The sequence below is a fragment of the Lynx canadensis genome, chromosome D2, assembly GCF_007474595.2.
Source record: "Lynx canadensis isolate LIC74 chromosome D2, mLynCan4.pri.v2, whole genome shotgun sequence".
Taxonomy (NCBI): Eukaryota; Metazoa; Chordata; class Mammalia; order Carnivora; family Felidae; genus Lynx; species Lynx canadensis.
Window position 1 is genome coordinate 58795260 of NC_044313.2, and position 17812 is coordinate 58813071.

The window sequence follows — 17812 nt, forward strand, 5'->3', positions numbered from 1 at the left end:
TTGAGCATCTGCTATGTACTAGATACTGGGATAAAATGAATAAGAAGCTTTCTCTGACCTCAGGAAGCTTACTGTCTACTTGGGGAGATGGTTGAGTGTATCGACAATTTCAGTGCGAGGTGATAAATTCTGTGATAGCTATATGCACTAACTTGCTCAGATAAGTTTACATGCAGTTACATAATTGTATCTCACATATAAGGGTTCTATTTTACAAAGAATGTAAATTCAGGCTGCATTTGGCTTTGCCTTAGTACACTGGTATTACTTTAAGAACAAAAGACTTATATTTTCCTCTCTCGCTTCTTCTTCTTCTTCTTTTTTTTTCTGTCCATGGCTTACTGTCTGACTCTAGACAAAAATCTCATGAGGTGGACTTAATGTTGTAAAAGAGGTTCATTGTCAGGATCTGATGCTAAGGCAGGTAAAATCTGTGTACTTCCTTCATTCAGCAGATGTTAGAGAGACTTCCCTGTGCCAGCTACTGTTCTAGGTATTCAGCAGTGAATAAAACTAAAAAGTTCCTGCCCTCATGAAACTTGCACTCCAGTGATAGTTTTGGCCGCTTTTCCTCACCTATGGTGACACCTTTAAGGTGGGGTAGTAGCAGTGTAGCTATAACCCAGTTGTCAGATGACTAATAAGCAGAAATGACAACTTTACCTTAAACCAGTGGTGCTTCCCTGCTTTCCTTTTAATTCATTTACTGGGCCTCAAGCTTATTGTTTATTGCCTTTTGAAATCATTCCTCCAATAAAACGTGACAGAGAATGAGTGGCTGTATGCCGAGTTTGTCTTATGTTGTTGAGTAGAATGAATGTGGGTTTTACTTCAGAGCTGTTGCCAGAAAGGAACAGTAATTACATATGAAGTTACAATAGGAATTGGGTTTAAAACTTAATAGAAAAAGAAGCCCTCATGTCTGAGCACTAATTACAAACAAAAGTTAAGTAAGGAGAAGAAGGGAGAGAAGTCCTTCAAAAAGCTAGGAATGTTTCAATGTGCAACAAAGAGGAATGCTTTATTGTCAGTTTGTGGAAAATGGAGCAGATTCCTATAGCAATACATCAGAACAATAGCCCTAATGTCACGCTGCTCCAGAAGTTATCTGTATACAATCTGTATACCCATCTACTCCTCTGTAATTGTTGAGATTGCTTTCTGATTTGACAGGTATTTAGGAGACTGAAGATTCAGGGAATGCAGGTTTAGATAGAAAATACTAATACTTTTAAATCTGGGAGGCAGCTACAAGGCTCTGCCATATATTAACTGAATGGACTTGGTAAATTGTGACCTTTCTGTACCTCAAGTTCCTTATCAGATTTTCTACAAGGGGGTGACTCAGGTGCTTTCTAGGATCCCTTATAGTTTTCAGCTTTAAATTTACGTGGCTTCATTTGGGTTTTGGTGTGAATATAGTTGAGCTCTTGGGGTTATGTATATTAGCAGCTATTTCTTTATTGGGATGGACTTACATACAAACACACACAGGCAGGGGCGCCTGGATGGCTCAGTCTGTTAAGCATCTGATTTTGGCTCAGGTCATGATCTCACTGCTTGTGGGTTTGAGTCCTGCATCGGGTTCTGTGCTGAGAGCTCAGGGCCTGGAACCTGCTTTGGATTCTGTGTCTCCCTCTCTCTCTGCCCTTCCCCCCACTCATGCTCTCTCTCTCAAAAATAAATAAACATTAAAAAAATTAAAAACACACACACACAAACACACATAGACATATAGCACCCCTTAAGTTTTTGGGTCAGTACATTTAATTCAGCAAATAATATGGAATGTTTTCCAGACTTAGAATAGATTTAATTTGGATATGGCTAAAATGTGTATCTTGTCAAAATATCCTGTTTTACTTAAGGAAAAATGACACAGCTATTTATTAAGCACCTATGCTAGATGTACCATTTATGGCATTCTTAATATGTGTTAGAAACTGTGATAGTTATTTATGGACCATGTATTAATTTAATACTAATGACAACTTTACAAGGTAGATACTATTATTGCCAAGTTACAAATGAGGAAATTGAGATAGAGTTAAGGTAACTTACCCAAAGCTACTCAGCTTTTAAGTAACAAACAGTATTCAAATTTAAGTCTGACTTATTCCAAAGTTGTGGCTCTTATATTCTTTTAGGTTCTAGGAACATATTAAAAAACATCAAATGCTTATCTTGAAGGAGTTTCATATTAGTAGGGGAGACAAAAAAGGCTAATGTATGGTTCAGTAGGAAAATGTCACTGAAATGTCAAAATTATAAAAGTGTCTTGAGGAGATTGTTCTCAGCTAGGCAAAAAGCTTAGAGGTAAGAAAGAATGTGTTGGAGAAGGAGGTACAAGAAATCCAGGTCATTCTGAATGCCTAATACTTTGTAGATGTAGAAGTCTAAACTTCCAGAAAATAATTTCTTTGGAGAATTCCATTTATCAGAGAGGTGGTATGGCTAGGGGTGATTCAGGTCTGTCTACTCCAAGCTGTTGTGGGAAGTGATGTCTAAGGAGTACATCATGATGACACAAAGAGAAACTTCCACTGTTTATTCATTTGTTAATTCACTTATTCAGTATCTTCTCATTACATATCCAATACATTATATATTTCAATGCATATTCATTTAATACATTGACTGCTTACCATAACTTTAATGTTACAAAATATAAGTACAGCAAAATATAAGATTTAATTTCTGCTCTCATCTTAGTTTAATGGGGAAGGCAGAAAAATAAACAATTATACAATGTGGTAATTGCAACAGTAGAAGAATAACCACAACAAGAACAGTAATTTTATTCCCATTTACTGAACAGATCCAAGGAGCCCAACATCGTGTTTAGCTGTTTACATATATTACCTTATTTCATTTTGGCAATGGCTCTGCAAGGCAAGTATTGCTATCCTCGTTTTACATACTTGGAAGCTGACACTTGGAGAGGATAAGTGACCTGACACTTGGAGAGGATGAGTGACCTGCACAAGGTCATAGAGATACTGAATGTAAACAGGCTGCAGTGGAAGCATACAAGAGGGGCACGTAACTAGCAAGAAGACCTCCTGGAGTTATGGATGTCTTCCTTGGAACCTAAAGAACAAGTACTAGCAGACATTGTTCTAGAGAAAAAAAAAATGGAGGTGAGGTGATGAAGATAGTGGAGGAGGGGATGGAAATGGAGCTGTGTTGACCTGGAAGCAGAGGAGACCTCGATTCATTTAAGAACCTACATACAAATGATAAGTGTGGCTGGAGGATGAGGGACACACAGAAGACCAGCAAGAGATGAGCCTGGAGAGACGAGTGGGTGACTGCTCATGAAGGACCTGGTGAGGCGTGTGAAGCAGCTGGAGTTGTGAGAGGTCTCAAATTACCTAACACTCTGGAATCCTTCTTGATACAGATTTGAGGATGGTTCCATCACCAGTTCCCCCAGGGCATGGGCAACTCCATTGGACTGCTATCTGTCCTTTAGGCCATTTTACTTCTCTTGGGATTTTGTCCTTTTGTGGATTTTTTGTTTGTTTTTTGTTGCTCTTATAGAACTGCCTATAACTCTACAGATGATAGGAACTAAATGCCTTTGCCTTTCTCCCAACAGAAGGGCTCCAATTTGCCAGCCCTAGCATATGCCTTCTTGGTCTCTAGTCCAGAAATGTATGGATTCCAGAAGCCTTGAGCAGAGAATGTAATTCTGGATCTTCCATAATTACCCAGACTTTAGGTGACATCACCCCAAGAGCCTGTAGCCTCCCCCATCCATCAGAGATAAGGATACTCTCAGAAAGGCAGTCTTTCAAGGCTTCTGGTGACTCCCAAGAGTGTCTACACATCCACCATGGTTCTGTTTAGACTGATTCTCTAGGTAATCTTACAGCCAACCAAAGTTTTTGATCAGAGCTTGGTGGGAAAGCATGGTCTCTGGAGCTGCATCAGCCTTTTTAAAAATTTCTCTTCTCAGGGGCGCCTGGGTGGCGCAGTCGGTTAAGCGTCCGACTTCAGCCAGGTCACCATCTCGCGGTCCGTGAGTTCGAGCCCCGCATCGGGCTCTGGGCTGATGGCTCAGAGCCTGGAGCCTGTTTCCGATTCTGTGTCTCCCTCTCTCTCTGCCCCTCCCCCGTTCATGCTCTGTCTCTCTCTGTCCCAAAAATAAATAAACGTTGAAAAAAAAAATTAAAAATTTCTCTTCTCCCTCAAAACTAGCTGTATAATTGTAAGTTTCTTAACCTCTTGTTCTCTACTTTCTTCATATCTATAAATGGGTGTAATAACAATACTTACCTCATGGAGTTATTGCAAAGGTTAAATGTAAATTGCTTACAATAGTTCCTGACACAGAGTAAGTGCTCAATAAATACAGGTTGTTAACTATTGTTAACTCTCCTTTCCCATATTTACATCACTGTACTACTCTGTGCTTCCTTTTTGTGATTTGGTTTTCACTGTTTCTCTCTCTTCCAACCCATTTCCTCAGAACTTTCTTGGGCCCCTCTCCCATATTTAAGACACTCCTTTCACATATACTTCTATTAAGAAGTATCTATCATACAAAGAACAGATTGGGGGTTGTCAGTAGTGGGGTGGTGGATGGTGGACAAATTGGGTGAAGGGAATCAAAAGGTACAAACTTCCAGTTATAAAATAATTAAGTCATGGGGATGTAATATATAGTATAGTGAATATAGTTAATAATACTGTATTGCATATTTGAAAGCTGCTAAGAGAGTAAATCTTAACAGTCCTCATCACAAGAAAAAGATTTTTTTTTGGTAACTATGTATGGTGATGGATGTTAACTAGACTTAGAGTGGTGGTCATTTTGCAATATATACAAATATCAAATCATTATGTTGTGTATCTGAAACTAATATAATGTTATACATCAATTACACCTTAATTAAAAAAATATTTTAGTATCTGTGTTTGTATTAGTTTCTTAGAGTTTCTGTAACAAACTACCACAACCTCAGTGGCTTAAAATACTGCAAATTTATTCTCACGGAGTACTGTAGTCCAGAAGTCCAAAAGTCAAGGTTTCATCAGGACCATACTCCCTATAGAGTCTCTTGGGAAGAATCTATTTCTTGTTTTTATAGCTTCTCATAGTTCCAGGCATTCTTGACTTGTGGCCATGTCAGTCTAGTTTCTGCCTTAGTCTTCACATCACCTTCTCCACCATGTGTCTGTGTCAAAACTCTCTGCCTCTCTTTTAGAAAGACACATATGATTGCATTTAGACTCCACAAGAACAATTCAGGATACATTCATTCTATCAAGATCTTTAATGTAATCACATTATTTACCATAAAAGGTAATATTCATTCTTTTGCCATGTAATGTATATTCACAGATTCTGGGGATTTGGACATGAACATATCTTTTTTTGGGTCACGATTTAGTCTACTATAATGTTCCTGAGGAATAGTGTTCCACAGTTTTTCTTCATTGCAATGTCCTTGACTGATTTTGGTATTAGGGTAATGCAGACCTTGTAGAATGATTTGGGAAGATTTTTTCTCCTATTTGCTAAAAGATTATGTGTAAAGTGGTATTATTTTTTACTTAAATTTTTGATGGAATTCACCAGTGAAGCTATCTAGGTTTGATGTTTTGTTTGTGGGTAGATTTTTAATTCCAAATTCGATTTCTTTACTAGATATGGAGCTACGCAGGTTATCAATTTCTTCTTAAGTGAGCTTGGTAGTTTGGGTCATTCTCTCACCTGTTTCGTTTTAAATTGTGATTAGTTTTTTTACATTGTTTTTTCTCCCCCTAGTTTCTTGAGGTGCAAGCCTTGGTAATTTCTTTCAGATCTTTCTGATTTTCTGATATAGGCATTTAGTGTTATAAATATCTCTCTAAACATTGTTTTAGTTATACCTGCAAATTTTGATAGGCTGTGTTTTCATTATTATTCTGTTCAAAATATTTTAAAATTACCCTATTTGATTTCTTCCTTGATCTAAGGGCTATTTGGATGTGTGATATTTGGTTTCCAAATATTTTTTAACTAGTTCTTTCTGTAATTAATTTCTGATTTTGTTTATTGTGGCTGAAGAAGATACTGTGTATTATTTGATTTCTTTTAAGTTTATTTGAATGTTTTTATAGCCTAGAATATTATTTATCTAGGTAAATATTCAACTGCACTTAGAAAGAAAGTGAATTCTGCTATTGTTCTGTGCAGGGTTCTGTAAATGTCATTTAGAGAATCAATACTCAAGTCTTCTTTCTATATCCTTACTTATTTTTCAGTCTACTAGTTTTTAATGTTATTAAGATAGTGGTATTAAATATTAAATAATAATTGTGAATTTTTTTTTGTCCCATCAGGTCTATCAGTTTTGCTTCACATAATTGGAGCTCAGTTATTGCATGTATAAACATTCAGTATAATTATTCCTCTTGATGAATTGCACTTTATTATCAATTAAATGACATTTCTTGTAAATTATTTTCTTCTGAAATCTACTTTGGTATTAAGTCATATCTACTAATAGATATTAATAGTAACTCTAACTTTCTTTTGATTATTATTAATATGGCATATTTTCCCCAGTCTTTTTCTTTTATCTGTTTATATTTATAGTTGGTTTCTTACATGTAGCAAATATTTGGATTTTGATCTTTTTTTATCCAATCTGACAAGCTCTTTCTTAGTGTCTTTAGAACATTTATATTTAATGGAATTATTGACCGAGTTGGGTTTAAATGTAACATCTTGTTTGTTTTCTATTTTTCTCTTCTGCAATTTGTTCCTTTTTTCCTTCTTTGGAATTAATTGACTATATTTTCAATACATATTTCATCTCCTTTTTTGGCTTCTTATGAATTTTTATTTATATTATAGCAATTTTTTAGGGTTTTTAGTATATGTTGTCAGTTTATTACACTTTACCTTCTTTTCATGTCACAACCTTACAACTCTATACTTCCATTTCTCATTTCCCAGCCTTTGTACTATAGTGGTTATATATCTAGGCACTTGTTACAAATCACACAAATTTGTAATTGTTTCTTTTTTGTTTTGAAAAGTCAGTTGTTTTTGTGGTCATTTGAAAATTGAGAAAAATTATTTATATTTACCTACATACCATTTTATTCCTTTGTTTAGATCTTGGCTTCCATCTTGTATTACTTTCCGTTTTCAGGGAGGACTCCCTTTAAATAACATTTTTAGTAACATACATCCATTGGTGATGAATTCTTTTAGCCTTTGTATGTCTGAAAGAATCTTCGTTTTGCTTTTGTTTTTTTCTTTCAGCATCTTGAAGATGTTACTCCACTGTCTTCTTTAACTTCAGATACCTTTTCATCCACTTCAGTCACTCACCCCTAGGACCACACCTTGAGCCTTGTCATTTATTTGTGTATTGGTCAAATTTTATTAAGCATTCTTTATTTGCCAGACATTTTGCTATATTGAGATATGGCAATAAACAAGATGTACAAGGTCACTGTTCTCCTGGAACTTACAGACATAATATAGAAATAAATATATATTTATAGAATATAAAACAATAAATGTTAGTATGATGAGTGCTACCAAAGGTGAAACACAGCATATTATGGTATTACATGATGGATTCAGATGGCTCTGGGCATCTTCTTAAGGATGTAATTTCTTTTTTTAAAAAAAATTTTTTTTGTACATTTATTTATTTTGGAGAAACAGAGTGAGACAAAACGTGAGCGGGGGAGGGGCAGAGAGAAAAGGAGATACAGAATCTGAAGCAGACTCCAGGCTTTGAGCAAGTGGTCAGCACAGAGCCTGATGCTGGGCTCGAGCCCACGAACTGTGAGATCATGACCTGAGCCGAAGTCAGACGCTCAACCAACTGAGCCACCCAGACACCCCAAGGATATAACTTCTAATATGAGACTTAAGAAAGGAGTAGGAGTTATCAAAGTAAAGTGGATGAGGAGTGGGAAGGCATTGCATATGGCAGAGAAGAATTAGCTTTTTTTTTTTTTTTTTTTTAATTTTTTTTTTCAACGTTTATTTATTTTTGGGACAGAGAGAGACAGAGCATGAACGGGCGAGGGGCAGAGAGAGAGGGAGACACCGAATCGGAAACAGGCTCCAGGCTCTGAGCCATCAGCCCAGAGCCCGACGCGGGGCTCGAACTCCCGGACCGTGAGATCGTGACCTGGCTGAAGTCGGACGCTTAACCGACTGCGCCACCCAGGAGCCCCGTTAGCTTTTTTAAAGGCCCAGAGACAAAAGCAAATATAGTATATTCAAGAATGAGGATTAGAGGGAAGATGGGGGCACAGAAAGAGAGAGTGTATGTTGTAGAGGGAGTAAGAGGATGGAGTATTGAGGGAGAGGAAATGGAAACATAAGGGGGTGGGATCATATAGATCAGGCTGTCAGGGCATCAGGACATACTAAGAATTTTGACTTCTTTTTAAAGAGTAACCAGAAGGCATTATAGGGGTTTAAGCAGAAGAATGGCATGACTAGATTGCATTTTAAAGACATCTCTGGCTATGGAGAATGGATTTGGTGTGGAGTTGATTGGGTTGAAGAGGCAGGATGGGTAATGTTGAAAGACTAATTAAGAAACCACTGTGTTGGTCCAGGAACAGGATCATGGTGGCTTGGGCTGTATTGATGGGTGGATTATACAGCTCTTTAGGACTAGAACCTAAGGAAATTTAGATTGGATGTGTGGGCTGGGGGAGAGAGGATAGAGTCAAGATGTTGCCCAAATTTCTAATTAAGTGAGTAGTAGTGCCATTTACTGGAGTAGGAGCACTGGAGAGGAATATATTTTGGGGGAAAGATTTAGTTTGGGATAATGGGGTTGAATGGCTTAGGAGACAGTGTTTCAATCTCTGATAAGGCTCCTATTTGACCAACTCTTTTTTGAACCATGTAGGTTCATTTTCATTCTTATTTGTTTGTTTGTTTGTTTTTTTCTAGAGAAAAGTAACACTTTCAATCCTGTGTCTCTCTCTTTTTTTAAAGTTTATTTATTTGGGGCTCCGCTGGTTGAGTGTCTGACTTTGGCTCAGGTCATGATCTCGCACTCTGTGAATTCAAGCCCCACATCAGGCTCTGTGCTGACAGGTCAGAGCCTGGCTTGCTTCAGATTCTGTGTCTCCTTCTGTCTCTACCCCTCCACCTTGCATGCTCTGTCTCTGTCTCAAAAATAAATAAACATTAAAAAAATTTAAAGTTTATTTATTTTGAGAGAGAGAGAGAGAATTATGATGGAATTATGATGCCTCTAGCTCTGCATTTCAGAAGTAGCCATTCTTTTTTCTTTTTTTTTTTTAATTTTTTTTTCAACGTTTTTATTTATTTTTGGGACAGAGAGAGACAGAGCATGAACAGGGGAGGGGCAGAGAGAGAGGGAGACACAGAATCGGAAACAGGCTCCAGGCTCCGAGCCATCAGCCCAGAGCCTGACGCGGGGCTCGACCTCTTTTTTCTTTTTTTTAATTGGTCTTCTTGGGGTACCTGAATGGCTCAGTTGATTGAGCGTTCAACTCTTGATTTCGGCTGAGGTCATGATCCCAGGGCTGTAGAATTGAGCCCCATGTCAGGCTCTGTGCTGAATGTGGAGCCTGCTTAAGATTCTCTCCCCCTCTCTGTCTGTCCCTTCACCCATTTGCACTCTCTCTCTCTCTAAAAAAAACAAAAACAAAAACAAACCAGTATTTAAAATAAATAAATAAACCTTCCTTTCCTCCCTCCATCTTTTCGTCCCTCCCTCCTTTCCTCCCTCCCTCCCTCCCTTCCTTCCTTCTTTCCTTCAGCTCTGCACCCAACACGAGGCTTGAACCACAACACTGACATCAAGAGTTTAATGTTCTACCAACTGGGCCAGCCAGGTGCCCCCTAAAGTAGCAATTCTTAACCACAACCAGATCCTGTATTTGTATTTAACTGGAAAGGATCTTGAGAGGTCATCTAGTCTAATTCAATCCTCATTATTTACAGACATGAAAATAGAGACTAAGAGAGTTGAAATGATGCTGCCTTGATTACTTGGCTGGTAAATTTATATCTAATACTGTAGTCCAGTTTTTCAGACTACTAATTTAGCACCTTTTTTAGGAAATAATTGCTCCTTGAGCTTAATTGAATAATTGAGAATTGTGTGATTATGTGGCTAAAACAACAGATGAAGGACATTACATTTTTGGTTATGTTTGTAATGTTTCAGAATACAAGGTCCATGGAGCAGGGAGCCAAGTAACATTGCAATATGAGAATGGAATATGAAGGACTTGGGCAAGGGGTTTGGCTGTGTAAACCAAGAGAATATAATATGCTTCTCTCATCTAAAATAATTTTCATGGAGAGATATCAGTGTGACACTTTATCATGTAAGTTTTGGTGTGTTGGTAATTCTCTTAGTTGATAACTCTTTTGCTTCTAACTAGTGAAAGAGAGTGCGAGCGAGATGTCTTTTTCTTAGTATAGTTTTTTTTTTCTCTTTTAAGTTCTAAACAAAAAAATCAAGTGCTTTCAAATTGCTAGGTTTACTTACTTTGAGAGGACATGTGCAATTGTTTTTCTCAGGAGAATAGTCTGGTAGATTATTCTCTTACTGGTTCAAGAAGGGGGAGGAGGATTCTGGATTGTGTAGACTATTCACTTCATCAGTAAGGCCTTGACATGGGGGGAAAACCCCTGCACACTTGATCAGAATGGACATTTTTATACTTTTTCTTGATGTTGTCTTTGATTTCTCTGTTTCTAGCTAACTATATACAACACAAATAAATGCCTGCTATTTCTTACAATGGGGAATCAGTAATCTGTTCTCATTCTCTTCCTTAAGATTATTAAGAAAATACAACTCCTGGGATTAAAACATTTTTATAAAGGGAATATCACTTACTGGTTGATAACATTGCACCACCACTATTATATTCAAATAGTAATTTCAGTTATTACTGTTGAGTCCTTTATAATAAAGATGTTTAAATATATAAGAATATGGAAGAAAGATGGGTACAAGCCAGATCATTTTATTTTTACTCTATTTTAATGAAAACAAATGAGATAAAATAAAGGGGTAAATTTTGATACTTTTAGGATTTTTATCTAAAAGGAAGGGCTAAACTTCTAATTATAATTTAATAAATACTTGAAAAACACAAAGCAAAAGCCAATTCATAGGTAATTGATATATGATCATTCTAACCCTACAAGGATAAAAACAAATGTTATCATAATCAAGTTTCAGAAGGAGTATGTTATTTGAGATTTTTAGGAATAACGATACTGTCTCCAATTATTCTGTTTTGACTGAAACTACTTTAGTAATTAATTCGTTTCCCCAGATACTTGGCCATTTATTGTTTTATATTACAATGTTAATACTTCTCTTTACAACTACAATTATTATAGTTGTGCTCTGGGAAAAAACCTATTAAAATATGTTCTTAATTAATTTACATGTCCATAATTCTATTACTAAGGCCCATTTTAAAAATAATTTGTTCATTTATATATTTATAATTCATTAATTGTATATAAATGATTTCCCTTTTAGTGTTTGTTAGTTAATAGAAAAATATTTTAAATAGTAAAAGTACCCCCAACTTATAAAGGCAAACTTTTGGAATTAGGTAAGAGCATTTAATTCACCATGTTAACCTAGGGTGGTAATTGTTAATTTCTGATAATTTTTGATAGACAGAGAGACAGAGTACAAGTGGGTGAGGGGCAGAGAGAGCCAAAGACACAGAATCTGAAGCAGGCTCCAGGCTCCGAGCTGTCAGTGCAGAGCCTGACGTGGGGCTTGAACTCACAAACCGCGAGATCATGACCTGAGCCAAAGTCGGTCGCTCAACCGACTGAGCCACCCAGGAGCCCCTTCAGATTCTTATTTAAGTATAATACAATTAGTGATTGGCTCCTGTCTTCCTCCTAGTGCTTGTTCTCAAAATAATAGAGTAAATTTCTATAGGAGATGGGGGGGGGGAGGAGAAAGTTTTGGTGGGGAAACTTTTTCTGTGGGAACAGGTAGATGAAAGGTGGACCCTGAGCTCAGTCTCCTAGGAATGGGATAACAGAACTAGGGCCAACTAATGGAGTTTTTGTGTGATCATCACTGCTTTTCTGATTCTAGCCAGCCCCAGGACTCACAAGCATCCTCATCTGTACTGACGTCTGAAGAGGACAGCTGTCAGTCGATGGTGCTAAGCCACATTCAGGGATAGGTGAATTTGAATTCCCCAGATCCCCAATTCACTGGCAAGTTTTGCCCTACTCCTTTGATTAATTTAGAAATAATAAGACCCTGTACCTAACAAGGCTGAATATTTTGGATCCTACTTATTTTGTTTACTTTAAGTAAAAACAATATTTATATGAGAAAAATATCTACAAGCACTGTAAGAGTTGAAAGGAAAAAGAATCTCTTGAGAAAGCAGTGGGGTTTCTTAGCAGTAATATGAGTTTTTTTGAATTTTTATAAAGCAAAGGGGCCAACACTTAATAAATTTGTTTAAGGCAGGGACACTATTCAATGGTGTCAAACAATATGACATATTTAATTACAACCCTGTACTTTTTAAAAAAATGTGTTCATTTTTGAGAGTATGTGAGTGGGGGAGGGGCAAAAAGGGGACAGAGGATCCTAAGCAGACTGTGCTGACATCAGCGAGCCCGGTGCAGGGCTCAAACTCATGGACTGCAAGATCATGACCTGAGCCGAAGTCAGATGCTCAGCCAACTGAGCCACCCAGGTGCCCCAACCATGTACTTTTTAATACTTCCTGTGTCTGGCATATTATTACCTCCAGGAGTATTCTGGAATATAGAAACTTATTTGGGCCTTGGACTCTGAGTGGATTTCTAGGGCAGTTGTGTATTGAACAGATTTCCTCACTCTTAGGGGTGGGGACTCCTGCAAGAGTTGTCTAGCTATATTGTGTGGGCCTAGTCATTCCTATTTCCTACTTAGGCTTTTGCTTGAAGTAAAGTTAGTAGATCTTTTAGGAATCCTCCAAAAGATGGATGGTACCTACAGAGAGTCAAGTAGAATAGGACTCCGCCAGGACCACTAGTGATATACAATAATTTTCTTAAAGCTTATGAAGTAAAACCACCTGGTTTCTGTGCATTTATCTTAGATAAATGAAAAATGACCCTGCACTTGGTGAAAGTGATAAGAAATGAATACTCAATTTCAAAATCAAGTTGACAGTCTTGATAACTTAGAGAATCTAGAAAAAAATGCACAGTTTTTCCTATTCATTGAAAATTTTCAGCCTGGTGTATCATGAATGTGCTGTTTAGCTAATGAAATTGCATCTTTGTTTCAAAACTTTCTTATAACTTTCTATTATTACAAAGTCACACTAATTCCTTCTTTAATTTTACATATTCCCTATATAGTTCGTGGGAAATATATTAAGAGTTACATTTGGAAGTCAGAGACTAATTTTACTAGGTGAACTTGTATACTTTTCTTGTACATGCAAGTGATTTTTAAGGAGGCATCAGAACCTTGTTAATTCAAGTGTGGTTTGTGGACCAGCAGCATTGACATCACTTGGGAGCTTGTTAGAAATGCAGAATCTCACCATCCCAGTCCTACTGATTCAGAAACTGGAGATGTGGCTCAGTAGTATTTACTTTAACAAGCCCTCTGGGTGATTCCCATGCACGTGAAAGTGTGAGAATCTCTGCTTTAAGAAAGAGGTATCTTTCCTTGTACCTTTCCAGCTGCCAACACTGATGTTCTTCCCAGGAATATTGCTGCTGTGACCTGGGATGTGCAAACTTGAATCCTTAACTAGTTAGAAAGTGTATATGACCAATATCCTTTTTCCTTGCTTATCTGTGCGCCCATAGCAATTCTCCAGTGTTATCGGAATGATAAAATACAGAGGTTTGTATTAGGTTGAGAATCTTGCAATGAGAAGAGAGATCATCTTAAGTGCTGATGATTATGGTAATTCCCCCTCACCCCCTCAGGAGTAATTCACATTTTGCCTCATGTCTGGTGAGGAAGTTTGACTCTGGCCACAGTTGCTTTTAGCTGATTATATACAACAGGTGCTTTTTGATCTTGAAAAAAAAATGGAGAAAATTCCATTAATCATTAGAATAAAAACAACAGAGTTTCTTTTGGAGAAATGGAGTAGTATTTCAGGTGTTTATGTAGAGGGAAATCAGGGAAGAAGAAGAGATAAAGCCATTTGGTGAAAATGATTTTTTTAATGGCAAAAATGACAGCAGTCCACACACTCTTGGATTTTTAATACCCAAATTATAAAATAAAACTCTGTTAGGCATCCCAGTTGTTTTCTTCTATTCATTACCTCCACAGTGGCAATTTCCTTATCCATCTATTAGATTACAAAGGAATTAATCATTACAGTCCAGGGAAAGATTCTTCTCAGTTCCTAAAATCTACTTTTCATTTCACAAAAGGGATTTTCTTCTTTTAAAAGATTTCTTATTTGGGGTGCCTGTGTGGCTAAGTCAGTTAAGCCTCCCCAACTCTTGGTTTCAGCTCAGATCATGATCTCCTGGTTTGTGAGATCCAGCCCAGTATTGAGCCCGCATTGCGCTACATGCTGTCAGATTGGGATATTCTCTCTCCCTCTGTCTCTGCCACACCTCCCTTGCTTGAGCATGCATGCAGGCACTCTCTCTCTCTCTCTCTCTTAAAATAAATAAACATTAAAAAAATACTTCTTTTCTAAATTCTAGGAATAAGCCAGATGAATTGCTAGAATTAACTTTACCTTATTTTAATCTCTTTCCCCACAAAACTAGTTATTTAGTGTTTCCTTTTAAATAAATTTTGAAATATACTGTTGTTTCCATTTTAAAATGCTTAAAAATACAGGATTTTATTACTTACAATGAATCTAAATTTCCCAATGTGCTTCCTTTCCTTTAGAGATATTTTCACACCTACTCTATCTAGAAAAAGCAACTTTTAGACAATGCTTATAATTTAAGGAAACAAACAAGTACTTTAACAAATTTCCAAATAGGTTCAACTGGTCTTCAAATTATCACTTTCTTGACACATTTTTCATAAGATAAGACAAAGTGTTTCAAGTAGTTCAGATAAGAGTTGCTGCACGTTGCTATTGCCATAAAAGAAGTTTTAGAATGGTCTTTTCTGTGGCCTTGACAGCTGAATGAAATAACAGGCTTGACAGACTTCACTGATATTGGAAAACAATAAAACCAATATATCCTACAGCTGAAACATTAAATTAAATTTCCATCATGTTATCTTTGCTGGCTATTCATTTGCTGGTTAAGAATCTCTTGGCATTTCTTTGAAACAATATCTGATAACTGTTCTCTAGACTAACATTAATTTTCCTTTTCTTACTTTTTTTAATAGCCAGACTTACAGCACAGTGCTTTTAACTTTCCCTATTTGGCCACCCATACATGTTTTTCAATCTCCAAAATAAGAAAAGTGCTTTTTAAGAAACATATATGCAGTACTTAAACATTAAAAGAGAGATTTTACATCTTAATGTTAATCAATGAGTAGACAGATCCAGGAAATGTATAAGCACTATTAGATTATGCATTTTCAAATGGGTCCGGATAAAGTCAGGCTAGAATATTCTGTTTTTATAGGTTAAGTAAGTTAAATCATCTCCTTTGATCCCAGGGTCTTCTCTTTTTCAGTTTTCCATGCTGCCACTATGGTTATCATCCAAACGTATTGCTTCATTTCTCTGCTTTGAAAGTGTTGTTGGTTCCCCATGGCTAGCAGGATAATCTTGTTATCATAGGATGCAAATCTCTTCACAAGTTAGTCCTAATCTTCCAACATCATTTTCAGTTTCTTCTATTCATTTCTTCTATGTTCCAACAGGTGCAACTTGTTGCTGGTCTTGAAACATTCCACGTCCTGGAATACCCATGTGTTTGTTTCATGCTTTATGATCTTTAAGTAAATTCCTCATTAGGGCCCTGGACACCCCCATTATGGCCTGTAATTAACTGAGGGTGATCCTGGTTCTTTTGTAAGTCAACGTCTCTGTTCCTCAAGGCTGTTCCTAGAAACATAGTGTCCCTTGGCAACACGAGGAGTGCATAATGTCCATAAATCTCCTGCCTAAGGTCCTTTCATTTAGAAATTGTTTGCTGTGCTTTGTATAAAAGAATGGGCAATAACTCTCTACTCAGAATAGAACATGAGGCAATGGAATTGTGATTTGAAAGCCCTGTGGGCCAATAAGTTTTACTCTGCTAAAAGCAATAAGAATGCTCATAATACCTCTCTCTGTCCCCCTTCACCTCAGAATGGTGACTCATGGCCTCAGTGGCCCTGTTGTGAGTAGCAGTTAACTTCTCTGTTCATTGCAAAGTGAGTGATACCACTCTCGTTCTTTACTCCATTTGGGCACTTTAAGAGTCTTACCTTCAGGGGCGCCTGGGTGGCTCAGTCAGTTAAGCATCCAACTCTTGATTTTCGCTCCGGTCATTATCTCACGGTTTGTGGGATGGAGCCCTGCGTTGGGCTCTGTGCTGACTGCATGGAGCCTGCTTGGGATTCTCTCTCTCACCCTCTCTCTCTGCCCCTTCCCCACTCGCACTTTGTCTCTCTCAAAATAAATAAATAAACTTAAAAAATTAAAAAAAAATCTTACCTTTAGACAGAGGGTAGAAGCAAAGCAGGCAATAGATGGATATTGCTTCTATATTTTATAGACAGTTCAGGAGGACTAAGTCCTTAATAGCTAGACTCTGCTTCTGCAGTTTTCTTCTCATCAAAAAGAATCACAGAACAGCATTGGCTAAAGAGAAGAAGCAAGGGTATACCATGTTCCCTTTGTATGGAATTAATAATTCTCTATTTTCTGCCTGGTTACTGATACCATTTGAAATATACTGATTCCTCTCCACTGGGGAGAGTGCCTGTCTACTGGGTTGTGCTCCAGCAGCTATTTTGTGTAATACTCCTATTACAGAGGTTTTATATTATGAATAACATTATTATTTCTTCACACCTCCCTTACTAACCTGTATCTCTTGTGCTTGGTATTTCTAGTACTTAATATAGTGCTTGGCCTATAGTAAGTAGATAAGTAATGTAAATCTTGAGTGAATGAAGGGCATGGCACAAATGAACAAAAAAGTCAAGGCATCTCTAAATTCTGGTATGTTGTTCAATTTTCGCTATTGCATTTTGTAGGTGAAGCAAAGTAACTTATTTCATGTGATTTATGTGTTAAGTGCTTTGAGTGACATACAGATATCTAAGTCCCTGATTAATTTGGAAACATTTCTAATATATACTTTTAAAAAGTAGTAGTGGGGACTAAATGAGTTTTGGTTGAATAAAATGTTTCTCGAATATTTTCACAAGAACTGGGCAAGTTGGCAAGCCCATTTATTCATTTAACAAACATTTATTGAGCACCAACTATGGGCCAGTCTTGTATTAACAAAGATTAACAACACAATCTTTGTTCATGGAACTGACAATTTAGTGGGTGACAGTAATTAACAAATAAATGCAGAAATAATTGTTTAGAGAGTTGTATTAAGTGCTAGGAAGAAAGTTATTGAATAATTTCCTCCTGGGAAAGAAATAGTATTTAGAAATTGGTTGTATCAATATATAAATAAAGGTGTTTGGAAATTGATTCAGGGTGCATTGAAATCTCAACAAATGCTATGTAACCAGAATCCTTGTGTTAGCTTTAAAGTTATTAATAAATGAAGCATTGTTACAGGAACCATTTTGATAAGGGGAATGAATTAACTTATTCTCTATTGAAATTTTTTATTCATGGTATTTGGAAGAGCAAATATATGTATACTCATATATGTAAATATAAACATCAAGGAGAG

General features: G+C 36.9%; 1 protein-coding gene across 1 annotated transcript in view; it reads left to right on the top strand.

Moving 5' to 3' along the window:
* LOC116738374 (catenin alpha-3-like) overlaps positions 1-17812 on the top strand; it is a 468686-nt gene that overhangs the window by 198445 nt on the left and 252429 nt on the right. The window lies entirely within an intron of this gene.